Below are 26,620 nucleotides of genomic sequence, written 5' to 3' on the forward strand. Positions count from 1 at the left end.
GGAATCTCCACTGCTCCTTCCCAGCTCTGAGATGGAAGTTGTGTTCTGCTATGCCACATTCTCCTCCCCGTCCTCCTCTTTCTTTTCTGTTTTGATGTTGTGGGTTCTGGGGATCAAACTCGGGTTCTCGCTTTTTCAAGGCAGACACGGTCAATAGAACCGTCCCCAGCCGTAAGAGGGGGTGTATTGGTTCACCCAGGTGCAGGTTAGGAAGGAGAGGGAGGGAAGGGATACCTACGCACAGAACCGCAGTCTCTGTGGGCCAGGCGGGGCAGGTGAGATAAGGCTAGGGTTGGCCTTGAGTGACTGAGGCAGCCTTGGGGCATGGTGGGAGTTCACAGCTAGTCTGTTTCCCACCTCTGCGTGATTGGAGTCAGTCAGGACAGTGACCCGAGTGTGGGGCCGAGTGAGAGCCTGGTGGGCAAGGCGAGTGGAGGGTTGCTTGTTGTGGGGCAGGACCTCGGAGGCAATCATTCCCCATCTCCAGAAACTGATTACTCACGGGGTGAGCATCCCGAGGTCAACAGAGTCCCCACGTATCACAGCGTGGGCCTGATACAGCTCCCATCTCCTAAGTTCTATAAGAAGGGCTGGGCTGAGACTTGGTCCTCAGTACGCTGGGCCAGGAAAAGCATGCGTGTCTCTGGGTGTGGCTTGTTCCTGTTCCCATGGCTTTTCCTCTCTTGCTATCCTCTGCTTGCTCATCTGCACGATGGCAGCTGTATCCTACTGCATGAAGGAGACCCACTCTGGTCTCTTTCCCCAGTAGTTGGGTAATTCTTGGTCCATGCAGAGCCAGCCATTGCTTCAAACCAGCCAATGGCTCAGGACAAAACCACGCTTCTTACCACGGTTGTCAAAGTGTGTGGGTAACAACTAGCCATAGTCTCTCTGGTTTTCCCGCCCACAGTCCATGTCTGGTCACACAAGTGTCTCACTGCTCCTTGACATCTCTCTGATCCCAGGTCCTTCATACTTGCTGGTTGCTCTTCAGCTAAAGGCCTCCTCCAGATTTCCACAAGACTCTTCCCCTTGCTTGGTTCTGATGCCCCTTGCCTGCTACTTCCTTAGAGAGACCTCTGAACAACTTATCAATCATCTCTGTTGATACCCTTTGCTTTGGTTTTAATTTCCTTTTGGTGACATTTTAGGGTTTTTTACTTTTATTTTTTTAAATAAAAATATAAACTTTTAAATATAAACTTTGATTTGTTAGGAAGACACGGCTCTTCGCAGGCAGACACGCTCTTTGGTGCTGTTTGCCCACAGTGCGGACACTCGCCAGACACGCGGGCGGCTCTTGTCTGAGACGGTAGAGTAGGTGGCTGTTGCTCTAGGCCTATCTTCCCGACAGCTTCTTTCCCCAGCCCTGGTCTTTTAGAAGCTCTTTTGAGTCTGGCCTGGATTTTGCCATCCTCCTGCCTCACTGTCTGAGTGCTGGGATTATAGGCATACTGCCATACCTAGCTTCCTGTTGGAATCTTTCAGGGACAATTGTCATTCAAAGTCTTATTTGCTCCCTCTGCCCAGAACTGTCTAAAACAGACAAACAACAAACAAACAGCCCAGCTTCCCTGGTTAAGGTGGAAATCAAGTCTACTGTGAGCTGGTTCAGGTTTTGCCTGTCTCTTTAGTCTTAGTGGAACCTGGAAGTTTTGAATGCTGCGCCCCAAGGAGGTCTGAGTGCCTGGGCAGGTCTTTGATGTGCACTGGGGAAGGCATTCTGCTTGTGAGGAAATAGAACCTGCATCCCAGTAGCCCATTCTCAGGGAGTCCTGTTGGCTCTGGAGCCACAGAAAACGTTGGTGATCTAGAGACAGGTTCTTGGGCACCTAGCTATGCCCCTCCTGAGTTCACTGATTACACCTTCCGTGGGTTCAAGGCTGCAGATACCCAGCTGGCTCTCTAAAACCCTCCTCCCCACACTTGAGGAAGCCAGTGAAGCCCTCTCTGCTTTCACTCTGAACTGGGCTGCCCCAGGAGACCTGCTCTCCTCAGGAGCCAATTGGCCTCCCACTTCTGGTAGGCAGAGGTGGCAGGACAGGACTTGCTGGTGGGCACATTCAGCAGCCCCTGGCAGTGTGCGGGCTAGACATACCTATGGGCAGAATTCCCAGGAACTGGATGTGAAAGTCCATGGTTCGAAGCCACGGCTGCCTGGACCATCTCCCACCGCTCAGTATTGCTAGAGCCCCTCATATCATCTTGCTTTGCCTGCTCCTGCTTCCATGGCTCTCTTTCAGATCTCAGTGACTTTTCTTCTCTTCCCCTTCCTCAGAAGAGCCAGTGCTTCAGGTTGTAGATAGTACCTTGTGCTCCCGGGCCCACCCAAGCCACCCAGGAAGTGGTAATCATGACCTACCTCACATCTATAGATTTAGAGACAGATCCTTCCAATGTAGCTGAGGCTGGCCCCCAGCTCTCACTCCTTAGACTCTTCAGTCCTGGGATTACAGACTTGTGACTGCCAGGCCCACGGGCTAGTCTCTCTTTTCCTAAAGTTGCAACCGCCAGCTCCCCATACCTTCATATAGAGCTGCCTTCACAGAGTCCATCACTCCATTTGCTTCAAGGACATCCCTGCCTTTTCAATTCTTGGGTCACCGTGCTGTTTCTGTTTCCTCACCTGTGACAACCCTTGGCTGGCCACCTGTGCAACCAGACAATTATCTGTACCATGAGCCATTTCTGTCTCCCATGAAAGACTTGCCTGTCCTCTCTCTGTCCTTGCTTGTCTAGTATAGGGTGTGGAGGGTAATGGTTGGTCAGAGGAGGATATAGCTCTTGTAAACTTGCTCACATTCAGAGCCCAGTAACAGGACGGCTACATGTATGTTTTATACCCATCTTCTACCTGACCTCCCTGTAGTGTAAGTAGGGTTTGGGGCACTGAAACATGCCTGTGTCAGTAATTTGTTTTGGCTGGGGAAGCTGCTATGTACCCCAGCTTCTTCAGCCACACCCCACTTCCTGTTGTCTTTGGAGTCTGCCACCTCCTCTATTTTGGTGGAAACTGTACCAAACAAGGCTTGTGAGCAGTGTCTTTCCAGATGTCCCCTCAGCAGCGGGGAGGCAGGGCTCAGAGGAAGCCGCCTTGCCTGGGACAGCCTCAGGTCATACCTCAGGCTAGCTCTAATTGTGTTACTCACCTGCACCCCAACAGCAGTCTCTTCCTTTGAGGCAGACAGAAGTATTACACGGGCATTTTTTTTTTTCTTTCTCCCTGCCTGAGTCCAGAGGGCATCCCTGGTCTGCTGCTACCACCTTTCCCAATGCAATGACTCTAATGACACCAGATACCCGGAGCTCCTCCTATCTAGACAGACTTGGAGAGGCAGAAAATAGCGCTAACTCAATTTCTTGTCCTATGCCTTCAGCATCACCTTACCTGGCAGCTGCACCCTGGCGTGTCGGCTACCCACCTCTGGACAAATACCAGATCAGTCCCAGGGAAGCAGCATAGCCCCAAAGCCGTGCTGAGCCTTTTTTGAATTGATGATGCCGAACCTGGAGGTTTGCTCCCATCAGCTCCCCTTGTAGATTGAGAGAGACAGGGGTGTTCTGATCAATGGCTTAGTGCCGGAGGACAAACTGGTGTGGGACTTCCCTGAGAAGCCTCCCTCCCTGTATTCTCCTGTCATCAGAATTTACAAAGCTTCTAAGTGAGCAGTCCCTGGAGAATAGCCCTAGAATTTTGCAAGTCATGAGCCTGGATATAAACTCTTAGTCTGCACACCACTCCAACCACCCCTCCCCGACACAGAGACTACCCAGAGCAAGGCAGAGGGATCTGTAGAGCCTGTGCAGCTTGGAATCTTTCAGTTCAGGACTAAAGACTATACAAACTGCTATGTGAAATGCTGGCTTGGTGTGTGTGTATCTGTGTGTTGCACAGCTGGACGTGTGTGCACGTGGAATCCAGAGGTCAGTAAGTCATCCATCTTGTTTATTGACACAGAGTCTCTCACAGGGAGCCGAGGCTCACTGTGCTCGGCTAGTTGAGTCCAAGGGATCCTCTTGTCTATGCCTCTCTAGCACTAGTATTACACTACGTGGCACCGTATCTTACCTTTAAATTGGGTGCTGGGAATTGACCTCGGGTCTTAGGTTTGTGGGACAAGCAGGTTAACAACTGAGCCATCTTCCCAATACTTGACTGCTGGTTTTTCAGTGGTTAGATTTTAAGACCAAATGGCACAGACAAAGAAAGAAAGCATAAAAGAATGGGATGGGGGAAGGCCATTCCTTCTTACAGATAGCTTGAATGGAAAGCCTTGTCTCGAGACAAGCAGAGAGGAACTTAAGTACAGAGGCTGGTCATAGTGGTGACGTCTCTACCCTAACACTTGGGAAGCACAGGCAGGAGGGTTGTGAGTTGGGTGACAGTCTGGGTTTCTGTCCTGGCTTGAACTATTTTTTAAAATTTATTTATTTTTATTTTATATGTGTTGGTGTTTTTCCCTAGGTGTCCAGTTCTCTGGAATTGGAATTACAGACAATTGTGAGTGGCCATATAGGTGCTGGGAATTGAACCTGGGTCCTCTGAAAGAGCAGTCAGTGCTCTTAACCATGGAGCAATCTCTACTGCTGTGATAAAACACTGGCTGAAAGCAACTCAGAGGGGAAAGGTTTATTTCTTTCTACAGCTCACAATCCTGAAGGGAAATGGGGAGGATCCTGGAGGAGGCATTGAAGCAGAAACCATGGAGGAACTGCTTTCTAGCTCCCCCAGTTGCTTTATAAATACAGGCAGGGCCATGTGCCCAGGGATGGCACCATTCACAGTGAGCCAGGCCCGTCTACATCTATTATTATTATTATTACTACTACTACTACTACTACTACTACTACTACTACTACTACAGCTACTACTATTATTAGCTTTATTTTTTTTGAGATAGGATTTCTTTGCATAGTCTTACCTGTACTGGAACCATCTCTGCAGACTAGGCTGGTCTTGAACGCCCAGAGATCCTCCTACCTCTGCTTCCCAAGTCCTGGGATTCAAGGTGTGCACTGCCATTCTTGGCCTCTGCATCATTTACCAATCAAGAAAATGCCCCACACCCTTGCCTACAGGCCAATCTGATGAAGGCATTCTTTCAATTGAGGTTCCCTCTTCTCAGATAATGCTAAGTTGTGTCAAGTTGGAAAGAAACTAACCAGGACAGTTACCCAGGAATTTCTAGGCCAGCTTGTGATTTATAGGGAGACCCTGTTTCAAAATAAAACGAAACAAAACCAAAAAAGCAAAGTGAAAACAAAAAACAAAATAAAACATCAAAAAAAAAACCCCAATAACAACAACAACAACAACAAAACCAAATTAAGCTCTCTTTCCTGCCGAAGGACAACTTGCCCACTGTGTCCTGACTGGTCTTCAACCCTGAACAGAAGAAATGCTTTTGGGGTGCAATCCGTGAAAGCTTTCCAGCGGTCTTGGAGTTGGAACGGGTATTGCGTGCCACATCTAAATAGCTGAGCCTCTTGAACCAAAGCCGCCAGTCTTGGATTTTTAAATCTACCTGTGATCTTTGTCTGCAGATCAGTCCCCTCAAACCCGTGGGGAAATTCTTCTTTAACTGATTGTGAAATGCCTCCTGTTGGGAGAGGACTTCTCCTTACCCCGTTTGATGCCGTCCGTCAGACGGTAGTTAGGGTGTAGTAAGGGGAGTGGGCTGTGATCACAGACTGCCTTGGACACCCAGCCAGTGGTTCTGTTCGTGGGTATCTTAGCTGGCTAGCTGGGCCACATCCCACAAGCCAAGCACTCAGGCAGGGGACATTGTTTGAGTGGGACTGAAAGCTTTTGTGACACAGAGCTAGGAAGTCAGTGAGCTAACTGGGCCACCGTTCTGGACTTGGTTCAGCAGAGATGATTGATGTCAAACCTGGCATGCGTGAGTCTCACTGGGGCACAACCCTGTGACAGGCTCACCAGACACCACCGCTCCCCCCCATCACTGAGCATGCTTGGCCGCTTGAAATCTGGGTAGAATTTTGGTCTCCTGTAGGGGACCCCATCAATGGGAGGGAGAAGAAGCCTTAGCCTAAGCTCCCTCCTTTCGGCATGCCAAGGAGGAGTGAGGGGAGCGCCTTCTCTGCTCTATTTCTTCCCCTGGCCTATCTGGGAGAGGAGATGGCTGGAAGCCCTGCCTCCTCCTCTTCTGCAGGTGGCGTCCCCCCACTGAAAACAAGCAAATTTGACTCATGACAGCAAAGGTCACACAAGCTCCTGTCCGGCAAATCACTAGAAGAACTGGGGCAGTGGGACTAGCAAATATTTTTTGGATCCCCAAAAGCTCAGCAAGTTACCCCACCCCTGATGAGTGTTATTTGTGGATCTTCTTGAAGACTGCGTTTGTCATTTTGAATTTCTAACAGGCCTTATTTTTACAGTTCCCGAACACCACGGCTTTAAGAATACCCTTCACCCAGGACGACACTCTGTGGCTTTAGGACTTGCCTGGTAAGGACCACCATCACTTTGCAGTTTTATAGTTTGTTGAAGTGGTGTGTGTGTGTGTGGGGGGGAGGTGTCTGTCTCTGAGTCTGGGGAAATCCAGGCTGCTTTTTCTCGGGGTGGGGGAGACTTGTCACAGGTTTCTGAGCTAAGCCAGAATTCTTTCATGAACTCCCCTCTGTTCAGATGGTTGCAGGGGACTGTGGAAGGTGGCCCCGGGTTCAGGTTTTCTGGGTAGAATGGACATGTACTCAGCAGCAGTCGTGCTGAAGCTCAAATGGAGTCATCAACTAAGCAGAGCCTAGCAAGGGTGACTTCACTCACTGTTGTGTGGCATCTTAGCTGTGGGCATCTGGGAACAGAGCTGGTGAGCTGGGCTACTAGAAGCCAGGGGGCCCCAAGAGTTCACCACCTGTGGTCACGTTCCATGACACTCCTCTGTGATTCGGTGAACTGGTCCAAAGTTGGGGGACGTCTGTCCCGAGCAGTGCCGTCCCTGTCATCTCAATCATCCTTGAGACTCCAAGCTCCCAAGTGGAGTGTTTTCCCTACGCAGAAGTCCACAGAAACTTGTATAATATAGAAGAGCGTCCTTCGTTGGCCCCGTTTAAAGTGGCCCCAGAATTTCCGTAAACTCACCTCTGATCTAATTAGTCCTGTCCACTTTCTTCTGGCCATGTGTCTCCGAGGTCACTCGATAAACCAGGGGAAATTGATAGTGGAATTACGTCCTCAGAAACTAATTTTATATTGTACTAAATATATGTATTTTTTATTGTGACTTTATCTCATTGGGGAAAGTGCTTACTTCTGATTTTGTGGATATTACTGACCGTGGATTACTTTTATTTTGGTTTTTACACAACAGTTATATTAGAAATTTGCTGTTTTATTCTTACCTTCTTAGTAAAAATCCTTTTATCACACAATGGGTAATTTATATCCATTACCAGGCCTTTCAATCCTTTTCAGCGGGCTGTCAGTGCCGTTGGCACAGTAATGATTAATGTGATCTAATAATAGTGTGCCATTATATTACCTTAGTAAAACATGTACCAACATCCTATTCGGATCTACCAAATTCATAGCTTCCTATAATATTTTTGTTGAAAGACAGGATTACTATTTTTCAAAGCTGATTTTTCCCCCTTTAACATATTTAATGAAATTCACAATTCTTTGCCTTGGTAATCCAGGGCATGTGATTGGACGTGACGGGCGAATGCCAGGTCTGTAGGCACCGTTGTGATTTGTCAGTTGAGAGTGTGGCAGTCCCAGTGATCTGCCAGGAAGATTAGTTTGTTTTTGTCGAGTCTGGGTCGTTTTGCCTTGAAGAAGAAGAGGAAAAGGAACACTATAAATTGCCAGGTCTCCAGTCCTTTCTGACTTCAATAAAGAAAGTATATTTTAGGTCAAAAGGCAGAAAAATATGCAATTCGGTTTCAAGGTACTTTTATTTTCTGCCATTTGGTCCCCTCTTTTGTCGCCTACTTCAGTCTGCTGGTGGACAGGAGAGGTGACAAAGCCGGAGGAATTGTCATCAGAGAGATGTCCCATCATGCTCCTCTCAAGGCTCTTTACCAACAACCAGACCTCGTTGGGTCTGCCATGGGGAATCCTCAGCTTTGGCACTGTGTGCATGTTAAGCTAACTGATTCTGCACTGGAGGAAGCTGTCATCCAGTGGGAGACTTCACAGCACCCCCAATCTTGTCCTGCCATGAGCACAGCTAATATATACCCAGAAATCTCTACTTATCCCTGGGAATACAGTCAGTCCTTGTTGGAGCCCATTCGCCTCATGTGACAGACACACAATCAGATCCCTGTGAGTATAAGGGAACTCAGAGGGGACTCTGGAACCTCAGGTACCTCTTCTCCATCTTTGACTCTGGGAGAGGGGACATGTGGACGGCGGACACAGGGCTTTCTTTGCTTGGCTGAAATACAGTACTCTTTCTTCATTTTCCCTCCTCCTCTGTCAGAGAGCCAGGCCTGAGCAAGGGCCTGAATCTTTAGCTTCTTCCACTCAAATCCCATTATAATCATGCGCGTGATTGATAACATTCCACCTTTTCAAAGGACTTTAAAATCTGTATCAACCAAGGATGACATTATTGTAGTGTCAGAGAGATGTACTCAAACAATTACACACTCAGATCGAAGTGGAAAGGGTTGTCCTTCTACCCCTGATGCCTTTGTGATGTGGTTTGAGCCAGCATCTCAGCCCACTCCCACCCTCATCCCCATCTTCATCCCCAGTCCCAGCCCCGCCCCCCAAAGCTCCAGCAGCAAAATAAATGAGAAGAAACAGGTTTTGCCCCTTGAACTAGTCATCTTGAAAAGCAGCTTGAATATTGGGGCTGCTTAGGACTGGAGGTGGGAGCAAGAGAGAGAGTGAGAGAGAGAATGAGAGCGAGAGAGAGTGAGTGAGCGAGAGAGAGAGAGAGCGAGAGTTAGCAAGAGAGAGATCTTATTTTTGATTCAGAACAAGAATTACTACTGCAACATTGACTCGAAATATGCAATCAACTGAAATCAGGAAAAGTATTTTGAATACAAAATTTATATTGAAATACTCAAATCTTGATACATGTGCACTCACATACATGTATATATTTAAATCAAGGATAGAGAAGATGAGGAATAAAGCTTTTGTCATAAAAATACTACTGCAATATTTACCCTCAGATGATTCTGCATCATTGGAGTGTATTTTTGTACCATTAACATTTTCCATATGAGACATTCTTGCTTGTTTTAACAACAAATGAGCAAATGGAGCTAATTTACCTTTGTGGTAGGAAGATTTCAAATGCATTGTGATATTTGGGATGGGAAGCATCTATACCCATTTCTGGTCTGTCTCCCATATGGAAAGGGTAGGATTGGAGAGGGTAAAGGTTATTTGTGTGTTGTTCAGTATTATTTCTCTAGTTCTTGGAATGGAACTTGATGAATAGTAGGTTCCTAATATCAGGAAGTGGGTGGGTGAGTAGATATGTATGTGGATGGATGGTTAAGTGGATGCATGGGCATTTAGATGAATGGCTGGATAGATGGATTAATGAATGGATAGATAGTTAGATGGATGTTTGGAGTAGTAGCTGGATGGGTGAGTTAGATAGATACATAGATGGGTAGATGGATAAATGTAGAGAAGGATGGATGGGTGTTTGGATGTTAGGTAGATGTATAGGCAGCTGAGTAGATGAACATGTGGATGGGTAGATAGATGAGTGATTGGGTAGATGGATGCATTGTGGGAAATGTGTTGTTGGGTAGGAATGAGAATGAATGGCTAGAAAGATGGGTAGTTAGGTGGGCGGCTAGGTGGATGGATCTTTGTATGGGTAAATGGATAGATGAGTAGGTAGATAAGCAAAAGGTTGGCTAGATAGGCAGAGGAATGGGATGGATGGATGGATGGATGGATAGACGGACAGATGAGTCCATGGATAGGTGGATGAATTGACTGATAGATGGCTAGTGGGTGAATGGATGGGTAGATGAGTCGGTGCGTGAGACTTTGTTTCAAATCTTTACAAAAAATTATGGAACAATGAAATGCCACATTTGCTCTCTCTTCTCTCTTGCCCTCTTAAAAATTTAACTTCAAAATGGACAGTTAGAGCCATGCATTCTCATTACCTCTTCTTTTTAGTTTTTTTTTTCCAAGTAGAGGGAAACGTCTGAGACTGTGTAAGGTCTGAGACTATGTAAGGTAATCACTGTAAGTGGAAAGATACTTTGTTGCCAAGCAGATTCTGTAAAGATCTCCAGGAGCGCATGCGTCTGTGGTTGGCCTGAAAGACAAGCACGGGAGAGAAGGAATGGATAGACAGGTGGAGGGGTAAGTGGATGAACAGCTCAAGCAGGGGCAGGTGGCCTGTTTCAAAGAGGAGATAGTTCATGGGTCTCAGAAGACTCTGTGCACATGCATGATGCCTATCTCCTGGCTAAGATGGTAATTGAGTGTTTCACATTTGTAGAGGCCCTCGGCATCTCCTTCCAACTTATCGTGTTTCATTTCTTTGAACTGGTCCATGCTCAACCACGTAGAGTCAAGCTATCTTTAGGTCCAGTGTGTGGGATATTCCCAAGACCAGGTACAGTCAGTGCGATGAGCAGTCTAGGAAGTGTCATCCCAGTGATGGGGATGGTCCAGGTCTCTCCATCACTGACCTTTAAATTATTGTACGGTGGTCATCACTGCAGCATCAGGGAGAAAATAATAGAGAAGGGAGGGGCATCCATTAGCTATGAAGAGATGAGTTCTACCTCAAACAAGTGAGTTTTGGAGTCATATTCCCTAGGTCAGGACATTAGTCCTACTGCACGTTGGCTGCACGAACACATGCCAAGTGGCTTACACTTCCATTTTCTCATCTATATATCAGGAGTAACACGAATGCCACATGCCTAACACAATGTCTGGCTCCAGGTTGACAATGACCGTATGAACCGCTCATTGTTTTCACTTTATCTGCTCAGTCATCTCCCCATTTCCTCTGCTTCTAAACAAGAATAACGCAACTGTAAACCGTTTTCAGAGACTCAAGCTCTCTCTGGCTCCTACCGAAGCTAGGATCCTCAAGACATTGCCAGGCATGTGGTCTCCAACACCCTTGGGGACCTCAGTTAGTAAGTTCAGAGGCCTGCAGGAGGAGTGGTGAGTGTCTTAAGCCAGCTTCCCCATCCCATTTCCTTTGTGAGGGAGCTTTGTTGACACACCACTGGGGGTTTGGGATTTGCTTGCTGCTTGGGGAGTGAATTCCTGGGATGGAAGCCACGTGGTCACAGTGGGTGAGTTGTTCCCATTTTTTTTTTTTTTTTGAGAGGGAGAGGAGCCCCGTAGCTTTGCTCTCATATCCGCCTGTGAGTGAGTCTGCTCCACACACCACGGCCCTTTTTTTTTTTTTTTGTATTTTTAGCTGCCACTGAAATTTCACATTTTGCTTTAGTTTATTATGTATGCAAGTATCTTGCTGATAAATTACATGTATAATTGTACCATCGTAACCACTGCTAGTCAGCGACAACGTATAATTAAACTCACCCTTGTAGTCATTGAACTTTTTCTGTCCCTGACAAGATCATTGACCACCCCAGGCAGGGTGCACCTCCACGAGGAGCCATGGAAGTGCCTGGGTGGCTGAATTGGCCTCCCACCCCTGGCCCATAGGGCACTGTGATGCCACTCCTAGGCCTGGTACACATGCCTGGGCAGAGTGCCTCTGCTCCCGTGCAGGACGGAAGGCACAGATCGCAGGGCCAGGCACGTTTCTCTGTGTCTGTGTCTGTGTCTAGGACCAGCTCACTCAGCGCGTGTGCTTCACAGATTTAGTAAAGTTTGAGAATGCTCTTTATTGATCCCTTTTCTCACATATAACCCTGGCACTTTGCTGTGCATTTTCTTTTTGGGGGGTGTGTACTGTGCCACTCTGATGCCTCCGTGCCAGGGATTGATTGGTTGTAGCCCAAGGATCATGGAGGACACATTGTGTGATCATTTTTTAATGTTTAAAAATTTAAACAAATCTATGGTGAAGCATGCATAGCAGAAAAGCTTCCTGTTTTGTCGCTAATTTATTTATACATTTGTTTATTTTAAGGCAAGTTCTCACAATATGTAGCTCTGGGTGGCTCAGAACTTGCTATGTAGACCAGGCTGGACTCAAACTCACAGAGATCCACTTGCCTCTGCCTCCCCAGTGCTGGAATTAAAGGCTTGCATCCCCATACCCGGCTTCCATTGTGATTATTTTAAAGATTATGGTTTAGTGCTCCAAACACTGTTTCAACCACTCCACCCCCACCCCCAGAACTTTGTGATCTTAATGACTAAGTACTGACCCCTACCTCACTTTGCTCAGCAGAATGTCCTCAGGGTTCACCCGTTACAAACTCAAGGGGCATCCACCCCACTAACATCAAGCCTGTATTATTCCATAGCAGGTACATCCTAAGTTGTGCTCATCCCTCAGTGAACTGTTGGGTTTTCCCCATATCGTGGCTACTAGGAATCATGCTGCTGTATGAGTGGGTTCCTATGTTTCTTCAAGAGTCCGCCTCAACTTCTTTTGGATATTTAGCCAGAGGTGGTGTTATTGGAAATAAATGAAAATTCTATTTTCAACTTTTTTGGAATGGCCATGCTGGCTTCTGGGTGGCTGTGCCATTTTACGTTGCCACCAACAATACACATGGATCCCATTTTGGTCAATCTTTGGTAAAAGTTGTTACGTTTCATGCTTATTCAAAAATTTCAGCATACATGAAGGTTGTATGCAAATTCAAATGCCAGTGTATCCATAAAGTCTTATGGGTACAAATTCACATTTCAGAGTCCCATCAATAAAACTTTATTGGCAAGCAGCCTCTTTTATTCATACTTGTCTCAGCTATGACTGTTCTCCCCACCAAAGCAGAGATGGGTAGTTGGTCAAGAGATTGTGGCCTGTGAAGACAGACAGTGCTTCTGAGAATTAAATGGTTACTGAGAGGGGTCACCAGCCTGTCCCGGTGACGGCTCACTGTGCTCGTACCAATTTAAATGCCTTTAATCCTGGCACTTGGGAGGCAGAAGACAGGCAGATCTCTGTGAGTTTTAGGCCAGCCTGGTCTACAAAGAAACTCTAAGACAGCCAGGGCTATTATACAGAAAAACTCTGTCTCAAAAAATGTATCTTTTTTGCATACAGTATGTTTTGATGATATTCTTTCCCCTCCCCAACTCCTCCCAGATCCTCCCTCCTTATCCCTATCTCCAACTTCATGTTTCTTCTCTTAAAAAAATTCAAATCAAAACAAAAATACTCAGAGCAAAAAAAAAAAAACAAATCAAAACACAAAGTTCAATTTGTGCTGTCCCCCTCTTCCTCAGAATGGGGCCTATCTGGGAGGCCTTTCCTTCTCTGGCAGCTCTTGGTTGTAAATAGCCTCTTGCTTGGGGTGGGACTTGATTCCCAATTCCCCCTTTTCCTGCTTGGATTTTTGTCACACTTGAGCTTGTACAGGGCTTGTGCATGTGGTCACAGCCTCTGTGAGTTCATGTGTGCGTCAACCCTGGTGTCTGGACGTCGCCATTCTGGTAACTTGTCCATCATCTCCTGACTCCTGCACCTTAGGAGGCGGAGGGTTTTGATAAAAATGCCTCATTTAGGGATGAGTGCCCCAAGGAGGTCTCTCACTCTCTGAACATTGTTCAGTTATGGCTTACTTATTCATTCCCATCTACAGCAAGACATTTCTCTAAGGAGGGTTGAGAGATACCCAGATCTAGGAGTATAGCAATATGCCATTAGGAGTAATTTCATTTATTTGTTTATTTTGGCAGGTGTATCATTTTACAGCCTGAGTTAACTTTAAACTCACAAACTATAGACCTCCTGCTTCAGTTTCTTGGGGGAACCATTGTTTTCGTTTTTCTCAGCTGGATATCAGAAACAATTCTTACAGTTAAATGTGATGTTGTTGTTGGGAGCAAGAGTGGTATTGCTGGGGACAAGCTTAGGGACGGCAGGCAGGCCCTGAGCCTGGACGCTAGTCCTATCACGGTCCTTCCTATTCTTACAAGTCAGTTCTCAGCCCTGCCCTGTCCCCTCCTCTTTCGGGCTGTGTCAAGGCAGCTGGTACTCGGTGCAGGCCTGACTATGTACTCAGTATTTCCTCATGACCAGAAGGAAGCAAGGTCTCAAGAAGAATAGGGAGTTATTTCCATAATTGGGTGAGAATTGCAGGGGGGGAGAAACCAGAGATCTAAGGGTGTGTGTACAGCTTCCTGCCCTGCTTAGTTCTTTGGATCATGCTTTGTCTTAGACGAATCCTTATGTAGATATACTTGGAGGCTGGTCTCAAACTGCTCCAGCCTCCTGAGTGCTGATGACAGGTATCATTGCCACACCTACCCTGACTTTTCTCCCCACCAAGTGGAGAATCTTCTTTCTTATTTCTGAGAGACCCCTTGGACACCTTCTATGGTTTCAGGGGTCGGCTGGCCAGATGAGACCTGTTGTGAATGAAATATGAGGTGGTGCCTCCTCTTCTACACCCATCTGATTCCTGCTTGCTGCCCTCTCCATCCATCCATCCATCCATCCATCCATCCATCCATCCATCCATCCACCCACCCACCCACCCATCCATCATCAGGATGTGCTAAGAACCTTATATTATTTCTTGGTGCATCAAGGACAAAGCATGGAGAGCTATTTGTCCCTTCTTCATGGAGAGAAGACCTAGTTGATCATACAACTGTAATCGTATGTATTACAGAACTATTCTATCTCAACATTCAGTATTGAGAGGGCCCCAGGAAACAGTAGGTCATGTGACGACCACAAGCGAAGGGGGCTTTGCTAAGTGACACCTCCATGGTGACTACCGTCTTTCAACAATGGGCTTCATGTGCTATGGTTTGAGGTCCAGCTGTGCAGTTTTTTGATTCGATGCCCCGTAAACAAAGTAAATATGATTGGACTTGTACAATGACAACGATGACGATGATGATGATGATAGAGGAATAGGTGTGTGAGAGCATTGCAGGAAATGTGGCAGAGATGTTGGAGTTGGTGTTCCATTCTTGAAAGCTGCAATGCTGCTTCGAGAAGAATGCTTATACCCAGAAGGAGCTTAGCAAATCTTGATGACTGAATGAATCCCAAACCCTATGTAGACTTAAGTGGGAGGAATGGTGATGTCCTCTTTCCATTGGCTTTGGACGTGGGGATAAGTATAGCTTATGACTGGCTCTCTGCATGGTGCTAGACTTGGTAGCTCCATAAGAGGTCGTAACATGGCTGTAGTCTCATCTGACGTTGGCTTTGCTGCCTCTGGCTTTGACACCACCTTCCTTCAGTCTCTTTGGGAAGCTCGCAGCTCAGCCTTAGATAGTGTAATGTGGACCCCAAGACTGAGGAACTGACCGTTCAAAGGGGAAGGGAATGAATGTGGCTAGGGAGGTGGACAGCATGTGTGCACCTGTGTATGTTCTTGTGTGCATATGCATGTGTGTACATACATGTGCACACATGTATTTGCTGGGAAGCTGTGACAGAATCCGTGTATTGAGTGTTCCCTCACTCCTAAGTCATGCTCATTTCCTGAGACACTGTCAGAAGATCGTGATGTTTTTCTTCATGTTTATGTGTGTGGACTGTTTCATGTTTGAAAACAGTAGTGTCAGGTGGTGTCTTCTAACACCGAAGAAGACATTCGCTGTCTACCACAGCGAATACTTTGTACCATAACAAAATATAACCTGAGACAATATTGAAAGCAAAAAGAAATCTAAGTCTAAACTGGAAATGCTTGCTGCGTTTCTGTTTCTCGTACAGGTGTGTGTGTGTGTGTGTGTGTGTGTGTGTGTGTGTGTGTGTGATGTGCTTGCGTGCACGTGTCCATGCGTGCCATGCCTTTAAGTGTTTAAGTGTAGGAACAATGTTTTGTTCCAAATGTGACATTCCAGATATTATCCAGATTCCATAACCATGACAGTGAGTGGTGGCACACACCCTAGAAGAGGTTTGGAGCCTTAAACAAAGGCTCAGCTCCTATTGCCGTGGGCATCCACCAGCCCTCTGTGTCCGAGAACTCTAGGACAGAAAGCTGGGGAAAGGTTCTGTGGAAGGCAGGGGCAAGCCCGCTCGGATGGAGGTTGTATGGGTATTGGACAGGACTGATCCCGAAATTAGAAACTGGCTTTGCTTTTGATCCACTGCTCTCAGCCTTGGTGGCCTTGAGTAGGCTCAGTCATCACAGCCACTGGTTTCTACCTGAAAGTTGAGGAGTTTGAGCCCCCCAGACTAAAGTTCTTTTAGGAATACAGAAGGATCTAGGTTAGCTGGGTGGTGACAGGAGAGCCTGCGGCAGGAGGATTGGTGCACGTTTGAGGTCAGCCGGGGCTATATAATGAGGTGAGACTTTGTCTCATAAACATAAAAACAACAAAGCATAGATAAAGACATCAGGAATATGTCTTGGAGACACATGGTCTGATACAGATGTGTGTGGAGGGCAGAGATTCTGTCTTCTTCACAGGCTCTCAGCCACAGTAGTGCTGCTGGTCCTTGGACCACACTTCAGTGAAAAGGTCCTAGATCGGTTTTCTTCTCCCCCTTGGCCAGCTTGGAATTGCTCAGACTGCTTGTAAGACCCACTCATGCTAGGCTTCAATCAGGAAATCAACTTGGAACTCTCCTTGTGGGCCTGGGAAAAATCTAAGGTGCCAGCATCCAGGACAGCCAGTATAGGAAACCTAGACTGACCTGGGGACCACACTTGAGAATGAGTGGTTTCATGTAATCAACTGAGCGTTTGATTGCCCGTAAAGAGAGGGAATTGTGCTGAGAGTTCAGGACACTGGTCTACTGCCATGCTATGCATGGTCTGCATCCTGGAACTCTGACTTCTGGGGAGGGAATGAAGAAACGAAAGGTATGCAGACACAGGAAAGCTGGGACTGGGTGTTGGGGATCTCTAAAACAAAGAAGCCGCAGCACCCAAGAAGCTCAGTATGCTTATTATATACACTGAACAGAGAGGAAAGGTTATTGCATATAATGAAACAGGCATGTCTGATCTCAGTAGGAGCAATCTCTGTAGGGGAGCGGTCTTCAGGCTGTGAGTATCTGGGGGAGAAAGTTATGGTGGCTCTTTCCTACACACACTATCGACGTTCACACTTTTGCCTAGGGAAGTCCTGGCCATCCCTCCAAACCTCACCCAAGGAAGACTTTGCCACCCACTTGGGGCTTACGCATTGATTCTTGACAGGACTGTGACCATACTAAACAATACGCACTCAATCAGGACGTGACTCCCTCCAGGGTCAATTTATGATCACCTACTTGACATCTATCTCTGCAGGCCTTCATTACTGGGAAAAAGTTTGGGGTTAACAGACAAAAAAATGTGTTTGCAAACTTTGTATTTTTAAGGGGGAGGCTTTTAGTCGTGGGACCAGAGACTGTTGCTGCTGCAGTTGAGAGACGAGCAGGACCTTTGGTCATCCTTGTTGTCAGATGTAGCCACTGTCCTGCCCACCCCACAGTATGTGCTTTGATTTGGACTCTGTACCCCCTTTCCTGATTACTTACACCCACTGCAAAGCCTGCTCAGGGCCTGGCCTGGTGCTGGGGCAGATCGGTCCTTGGCAAAACCTAATGTGTGCAGCTGCCGGCGCCTGTTGACTATGAGCGACAAGCACTGTCCTCATTTTCTATGCATGATCTCATTTAATTTCTGCAATGATCTCATGAAATGAGTCCTGTCATTATCCCATTTCAGAGATGAGGTTCGGATGCTGCCTTCTGGGGTGGCTGTGGATGAAAGAACAGTCGCTGGGCTGTAGGCTAGAGAGGGCCATGGTGGATGACGACGAAAGCTTTGCCTGGGTATGGCTGGCCACCCTCTGGGCCTGGTGACAGCGCTCAGAGTCAGTGACTATCCTAGGAAAAGTTGGTGCAGGTGTCCTTTCTCGGTCAAAGCTTCACTGGTCCAAGACTCTTTGGGGAACCTGGTCAGTGCCTCTCTTCCTGGGGGAAGCCTCTTTGTTTGAACCTTGATTTCCATCTGAATATCCAGGGAGAAGAATGGGTAGACCCCTCCAGTGTCCTTGTCTTGTTTCTGTGGCTTTCTTTTTGCCTTAAATTTCCCCTGGGAAGTCAGGAATGAGACCGTCAAAGCCATTTTTTGCTAAGGCAATACTCAAGTGAGTTCATCTCTCTGTTCATCGAGGGTGCTTGAATCAGAGGTTAGGGAGAACTCCCTGATAAAAAGGAGAGAGACAGACGTAGGTCTAAGTGGTCCATTGGTCCATTGGTGGGGAGAAGAGTGGATGGAAACACCTCTAAGCCTCTGTTTGAGTGGCCTGCTCTTATCCTCCTATGTGTTCAGAGTTGAGTTGAGCTTAATTATGTGTAGGTGGTGTGGACGCCAAAGAGGAGAGGTGCAGGCAAGGCTCACTAAACACAAGATGATTGAAGAGGTCTTAAGATGTCCATAGTCAGGTGTGAGGCCCCAGCTACAGAAGATTCTTCTAGTGGCCAGAGCCACTAGACTCTGTATGTCAGAATCTGAGCTTCTGTCCCAAGAGGTCACTAGATGTGTCCTGAGGTGCAGCTCAGCATGACGCTCAGGATGGTCCCTTTGGTCTGTCGTGTTCTATCTTCATCTCATAACCAGATGGGTTTAGTAAAAGGTTGAGTTGAAAATTCTACTGTGATTGCTACAAGACACCCAATTATACCCTCTCTCAGTGATGATGTGGGGTGCACGGTGATGAAGTGGGGTGCATGGGGCTTACATCTGGTTGAAGAGGCAGCCTTTCAATGCTTTTCTTAGTGAATACGTTTGATCTTAGGCTACTCCTTTTTTTGAATACGTGAGGGTTTCATTCCTTAACTTAAAAAAAAATCAATCCCAAACCTCTTCTACTTCTTGAATGGGAATGCTTCTTAGGAGAAAGTAGACCAACTTGTGCTTTACCGTAGACACAAGGACAGCGTCCCAGGGGAAATCTGTACCATTCTCGGGGCCCTGCAGGGATACAGTCGATTCTCCCCTGTTAATTTTGTTTATGTTTGTTTGTTTGTTTTTGAGACAGGGTTTCTCTGTGTTGCTTTGGAACCTGTCCTGGAACTAACTCTTGTAGACCAGGCTGGCCTCGAACTCACAGAGATCCGCCTGCCTCTGCCTCCTGAGTGCTGGGATTAAAGGCGTGCGCCACCACCACCCGGCTCGATGCCCCCTTTTTTGAAGAACAGCTGCAAGTCTTGATGTAGAATTTGTAGGGACTGTGATGACAGCATGGATAAGGGAGTGGCCTTGGGCTTAGTGGGAGCTCTTTCTTGGCAGCCCTTTTGTCCAGGCTAAGGGGGAAGTGTGGGGAGGAGATGCTCGCCTTTCTGGTAAAGCATGCATAAGGCTCAGAGGCACATGAGCCTTGACCTGGCACAGCACCCTCATGAGTTGTCCCTGCTTCTCAGACTTCGGCCATTTTTTTAATCCCACCACACTTTCTCATTAGGATGGTGGGCTAAAGAAGCATGTGTTTGAAACCGTTCCACACACACACGTCACCACAGTCTGAGTCAACGCCTGTCCTTGGTTGTCAGAGTTGTCAGAGGACCTTAGGATCTTCCCCTGTGTCCAGACCCCATACCCCCAGCTGTCTGCTGGACCCTGCTTTACCTGGCTGCTAACTCTGAGGAGCAGTGAAGGGCGGGTCAGGCAGAGTTGGGGTGCGCAGCTTTATTTCACTGCTCAGGACTTTTCCAGGTCTAGGACCTACCAGGACCAGGATGAATTGCTCTTCAGTCTTTTGAGCACAGATTTCTGGATTTTCTCCTGAGTCAGTGTTCCCAAGCCCTGGGGGTCCTTGGTTTGGGGACTCTTGCAGCAGCCCCGAGCCATCAAAATCCTGCAGGAATAGTTCACTGAGTCTGTCATCCCTTCTCGTTCCAGGGACATTGGCTTGGAATCTGGGAGATGTGGGAGCAGGGAGCCTATTATAGTGGTGGGACTGCGGGGGGAAATCTGTGTCAAGTTACGTTCCCAGGCCCCACAAGCAGGTGCTTGGATTTGGTGCAGCCATGCCCAAATGGGCCTGGATTCTAGCTAACACTGAAATTTAGAGGGTCCTTCCCAGAGAGCCACGTTCTCCATCCTTTTTTTTTTTTGCTTCTCAGCTGTAAGATTCTGGCTAAACATTTTGAGTTTCTGCTTCTCGTTGTTCTCACCAGTAAGAAGAGTTGAACATGTTGACACACACACACCTGTAATCCCAGCACCCGAGAGGCTGAGGCAGGAGGAAAGGCAAACAGTCTGGGCCACATAAAGTTCAACGCCAACGCAAGCCACATAGCAAGTTCCAGGCTAGCTGAAGATCCATTGTGAGAGGTTGTCTTACATAAACAAACCAACCAAACAACACACCCCAGAATTAAAGCATACAATTTTAATCCAGAGTGAGAAAGAGAGAAACACACACATACAGGGGGGTGGTGGGGATGGAAACAGAGGGGAAAGAGAGGGAGAAGGGGTTGAAGGACGGAGGGAAAGGAAGAGAGACAGACATATTATACTCACTAATGCTGAAGACACTGTCCAACATTCTGAAGTTGTGCTTTTAAAGACCATCTGTATTTGGGGGCTGGTCAATTGCATTTTGGGTATAGAGTCTGCAGTGATTTAGAGAGTGGGTTTTGTGAGCAAGGCCAAGGTTAAAATGGTGGCCTCCCTGAGAAGAGTCATTCATGTTTGTTGAAATTGCTCATTTTAATCACCCGATGTTTCCTTGGATACACACACACACACACACACACACACACACACACACAAACATATATATATATATATATATATATATATATATATATATTCCTCTATAAATGATGAATACCTTGGAATTCACAAACTCTTTCACTTTTGTGATTGGCAACATTAAATGGCAACAGCTCATTTAAATAAGCAACATCTGGACATTATTATTTTTAGGGATTTTTTTTCATGTGTTGATTTAGAAATCTGGGGCCTTTATGAATTTTGCATGAATATTCTTTTATATTCACATCTACCATCAAGACACAAAGAAATAGCCAAAAAATACTGTCCAGTGATTCTTTGATGCTATGCGTGTTTTTTTTTTCTTGAAACAACGCATCCATTGTGAAAGAGAGAAGCTATGGAAAGGCTGTCTCGGGGTAGGTGGAGGGAGAAGCTTCAATTGTTGGAGGCGAAACGCCCAGGCAATTAGAAGCCACAGTAGGGAGAAAGCTTTGATTTTATATATAATACTATAACATTTTAAAATAACAATATAATTCGGGACTGATGATATCAGAATATGGTATCCACCATTTCTCAGAATAATCCAATTTAGAACAATGTATTCTGAGCAGTTTTGGTAAAAATAGAAGATCTATCATTACAGGGTATAAGATAATGCATTAATTTTTATGAGTGAGTTATGAAGATGTACAACGTGGTTGAGGGTTAGGATAAACATAATATTCCTTAATTAATCCATTATGCCACGGTACACATGTGCCATTTTTATTACCTTAAAATGAAAAATGTCAAAAAAGGAAATTGCTGCTTTTTTATATCAAAAAAGGCTTTTTTGAAAAATCATAAAATGTCTAATCTAATTCACCATATAATACTAATGAACCTAGGAACCCATCTCAATGCACGGTTTAGGATGAAAGTCATCCATTTCTGGCAGTCAAATTCCAGAACTTTTTAGATGAGGCAGAACCTTTCAGCACCAAATATCGGAAATGGCATTTGCGATTAGAAGTGTTATTAATAGCTATTTGTTATTAGCGTGGCAGAGTGCTTCAGAAATCCTTATCTCCCCTCCTTGCAGTTGCTAAATCTATGGTCACAGATGTCAAGATCGTTTGTGGAGTTCAGCCATTTTTCCCACCGCTGAATCTGGTTAACTTTTGCCCATTCCAGTTTCATGGACACTGGAAGACATGCACACATGTGTGTACACAGGTTCTGGAATACACACCTGTGCATACACGTGTCTGTGCACACATACATGTGCACATATATGCACGCATGCCCCTGCGTGCATCTCCACACACCCACCTCCCTCTTCCCCTCAGCTTTCTGTCTGGTGCATTTCATTTCCCCAAACCTCTCTGAATTCCACACACCTATTCACTTATTTTTGGCATCTCTGCTCTCCAGTGGCATCCTGTCCTTCCCGCGTCATCGTCATGTGCCCGTTCTCTCTTTTGTCTTATCACGGCAGTAGCTGTGGGAGGCAGGCTGCCAGCACCTTTGCAGTGGCACACATGGTGGCTGCAGCAGGCCTTGTTATGGAAAAGAATTGCCCGGTGGGTTGAGGGAATGGCCGTCGGCGGACTAGAATCATGAAGCTGAAAGTAATATTGCCGACTGGAGGTCATTTTTCCCAACTGAGGGGCAATAGTTTGCCACTATAAACTGCGCATTGCAGTCACTATATGTTTTATTAAACCATTTAAGGGACTGGGGAGCCATTTCATTTAAACTTCCTGCTTGATGTAGCTGAGGGCAGAGCCCCGAGCAGATCACAAAAGAGGCCTAGAGTCATTTGCAGAAGAAATGCCCTGGTGCCCAGCAGGATACTTTGCAGCTGAACAGCCTGGCCAGTGTTCACCAGTCCTGCAGAGCTCCCTAATGCTTGTGTGCACGAGTGTGAGCACATGTGCATGCCTGCTAACTGTGAGTGTGAGTTAGGGAGGGAGTGGTCTGGTCTCAGCTCTGCAAAGAATTTGCTGGGTGACCTTAGCCAACTCTCTCTGCCAGTCCAGGACTGCTTCTGTGGCTGTAGAAGTGGAAAATGGTGGATTCTACATGAATGAGATGCTGGGTTGTTGGGCAGGTCCCGTCTAAGAATTATGGTTCTAGAATTACCTATGGGACACCCCAGTTATCATGGTAGGAAGTCAGCCTTTGATTTTGCCCTTCATGAGAAATCCTTTTGGTCTGAGGTGCCTGGCTTTGGTTTGCTAAACAAGCCACTGTGTTCTCTGGCCTCAGTTATGCTGTCTGCAAAATGGGGTTGCAATGAAGGGCAAACTGCTATTTCCCTTCCTTCTGTTAGTCTGGGCCCAGGAAGCCATTGAGAGCTATAAAAGCCATGTTTGGCCATCATGGAGAGCTGTGATTATAATTCAGCTTCAGTGTCTCCCCTGAACTGTTGCTTGTGAACTCCGTTTTCACAGTTTGTGCCTGCGAAGAAAGGAACACCCAAGAGTAATGAACAGTATGGAATTGGCGGCTTCGCATCCTCAGCCCTAAGTGGTGGTCTTTAGTAGGTGGCCTTAATTCTACTGAGTTATATAACCATATCTTTTTTTTCTAATTGGTGACTGTATTTAGGAGGTAGAGGGATGTGTGAGCTATTCATTTCGATTAAATTTTTTATTATGCACTCTGCATTTGGATTGACAACTATTAATATTAAAGAGCTTGGCCAAATTGAAATTTGTATTGCTGGAGAGACTTAAATGTAATGTATGATGCTGGAGGAGGGGGGGGAAGCCTGGGGAATATGGGAATTCTGGGCTGGGTGCAGACCGGTCCCTGCCAGGTGCTTGAGTTTTCTGGGTGCCACCAGCCCCTCACGCTTTAAGAGAGACTTGTGTGGAGGGCTTGAGGCAAGGCCAGCATCAAGGTATCAGGCACTGAGATGCACTCATGGAGATGACGACAAATAAAGATGTAGGACACGTTCTAGCGCATTATACAAATAATTTTTTATAATAGCTGTTTATATACAATATTTTTCTCAGCTCTAATAAGAAGGTTTGGGGGTGAGGCGGAGGAAGTCATTCTAAACTAGGATTCATGTACCACCAATGTATCCTAATGATGAAAAAGGGAGGCCACATCTCGGAAGCCCCGGAGCAGACTGGACTGTGGTTCTGCAGTTCCCGGGGAGCGCGAAAATGCTGCAAGCTCCTGAGGAGGGAGGACTGAGGCCACAGCCTTACGCAGAATGTTCCCGCTGAGCACCAGAGTTGAACCCTAGAACTCGAATCTGAGGTTTTAGGGCTTTGGATTATGGTCTCTTTTAACCATGCACAGACCTAAAAGGATTTGCCCAGAGACCCAAGGGATCTGCAGAGAGGAAAGGGAGGTGTCTGGCTCCACACAGCCTCTGAAGAAGAAACAAGAGCAAAATTCCGTCTGCAGGACACTCTTAGGAGAAGGTGCTGTCTGTATAGTCTGTGACAACAGAATTAAGGATGAGGCTGCATCCCACAAGCCACCAGCTGATGACCTTTGTTAACTGGTCTTCATGCATGACATACGTGTCCTTCATCTTCCTCAGGTCTCCTCGTGCCATGTCTTCTGTCTAGAATGTCAACACTGTCTCCACCCTCCAAGAAAATTCCTCAGGGACTCAGACCCAAGAGTGTCCCTTTATGGTGCCATGAGAATGATCCATTCCCTTGCTGCTCTCTGCCTTCCCTGAACTCTTTCCCGAGGGCAGGGAAGACGGTGTTCCTGCTCCTCCAACCCTTACCTACCGCCCAAGCACAGAGAGCACCCCATGTACAGAGAACAGCCCTACGTTCAGTTCAGACTGGACTGGCAGGAGGCAAGAGGATCATTTCACACAGTCACCAGGGATCTTCAGAGGACTGAGTGTGGCTCAGTGGTAGAGCACTGGCCTGGAATTCACCAGTGACAGTCAGTGGTCCTGGGTATTAGCACAGTGGTAGAGTGCTGTACTAGCTTGCTCATGGTCCTGGGTGCAGTCCTCAGCACTACAGAAATAAAACGGAATGCAGAGATGCTCGGTGGCTTGGTGGCCCACTATACCAGGTTTGATGGACACTGAGTTCTGAGTTTTCATCAGCAAGCACCTTTGGGTGCCGCACACCTGTTATTTGTCAATTTAAAGCACCCAGAAGGTCCCCCGTTGATTTTCCAGGTGTTCAGTTTTGCTGGCATGGGCACAGGGAATGTTGCTAGTGTCCCCAGTGCCATCAAGCCTGATCCAGCCCTCGGGTATGCCCTAAGCTCTTGAGGACAGGACCTACGCTCTTCACGAGTGCTCTCCCAGACTGCTGGGTTCGAGGTGGGCATGCCTGCTCCTGAGACAGATATGGTAAAGAGGTTCATCCAAGATGGGGGTGAAGGGCAGAAGCAGCTGCGGTACAGAAACCCCTCTGGGAAGCAATCTGTCCAAGGATTGTCCATGAACAGCCCAGGGATCTGTTTGCTTTCGGATACTTTGTTAGCTAGGTTTGGAAGACACTGTTATCCCCTTCAAGCCTGTGCCCGGGATGCTGTTTGGCCCGCCATGGGAGTAGGCCAGAAGTGTGGGGAAACTGATGTCTCTAGAGAATCTCCATCAGTGTTGGGTGAGAACTGGAGAAGTTCCACTGCCCTACTCTCCTCCTGCATGGGCGACCTTGAGCTGAGTCTCCTGTAGGTCCTCAGAGCACTCGGTAGGTCAAGGTCCAGTTACTCCATCTGTGGCGACCACTAATTCTGCATGGGCCTCCCATGTCACTTCCCACCCCTGTTTCCTCACGTCACTGTCACAGTGGGGACCTCCTGTTGTCACTCATAGATCCCTCAGATGGGTCTCTCGGGAGCAGGTATGAATGGAGACTGGCACAACTGAACAGATACTTTTCAGGGCTCACCCGCGTGTGTGTTCCTCTACCGAAACCTTCCAGAAGCACCCCAAGGGGAAAGACCTAAAGTAGCGACCCATTCTGTAGATGAGGAGGCTGATGCCTACAGGATTCATGGGGCCAGAACTGAATGGGATCACTGCTCTGTGTTGTGGAATGTGAGTTTAAGATGTGCTACATTCGCAAGTGCTCTGGACTGTTTGTTTAATGATGCAAAGATGCGCTGCATCCTTTTCTGTTGCATTTGTAAGAATCAGTCTCCATGGATTTATTTGGGAGCTGGGTGGTAGGTCTCCAAAGATCAAAGAGTAAAAAGACCAAGCACACTTCTGCCTTTCTCCACAAAGTGGGGAAACTGGGCTCAGTCAAATGGGAGGGCAAGAGGAGTGAGTGAGGTCTTTGACCTTGAAGATGGCTCTGAAGGCCATGAGGTATCAGGTGAGTGGAGAAAGAAAATGGTGGTTGTGAGGGCCAGGCTGGCCTAGTGGACAGGTTGGAGGTAGGGCCTCAAGGGCTCCCAAACACAGGTAAGTTGACCATGGATATTGAACCAGTTCCCTATGTCTTCTTCCACACCGGGAGATGGTGGACAATGGGCAGCTTAGGTTCTCATGGTGAGGCTGAGGGTGGGTCTAGCTTCAAGTCTAGTCAAGTCAGAGAGGACTTGACTTTTGGAGGATTCTTGTCCTTGAGTCTAGAGGAATGTTTGAAGACACATAGACAACTCTGACCCCAACTGTTAGTTCCTTTGGACTATGATATTTCAGTTAAAAGCCTAAGAAAGTATCAGGAAGGCCTGAAGCCTGGAAACAGAGCGAGGCAGGGCGCTGGCCTCTCCCCTTGTCTGTGTGCTCACTGCACTCAAGGCAGTAGAGGATAGATGGATAGATAGATAGATAGATAGATAGATAGATAGATAGATAGATAGATAGATACACACACACACACACATACACACACACACACACACACCCTATTTATAGTGGGAGCTAGGGCCATGC

General features: G+C 47.0%; 1 protein-coding gene across 4 annotated transcripts in view; it reads left to right on the plus strand.

Moving 5' to 3' along the window:
* Znf536 (zinc finger protein 536) overlaps positions 1 to 26,620 on the plus strand; it is a 452,425-nt gene that overhangs the window by 53,309 nt on the left and 372,496 nt on the right. For all 4 annotated transcript variants that reach the window (XM_085695644.2, XM_048448809.3, XM_048448810.3 and 1 more), the window contains exon 2: positions 6,400 to 6,469. The gene's annotated coding sequence lies outside the window, so the exon portion shown is untranslated. The remainder of the gene's footprint in view (positions 1 to 6,399; positions 6,470 to 26,620) is intronic.

Source organism: Myodes glareolus, chromosome 1, assembly GCF_982192425.1.
Source record: "Myodes glareolus chromosome 1, mMyoGla1.1, whole genome shotgun sequence".
In the NCBI taxonomy this organism is placed as follows: Eukaryota; Metazoa; Chordata; class Mammalia; order Rodentia; family Cricetidae; genus Myodes; species Myodes glareolus.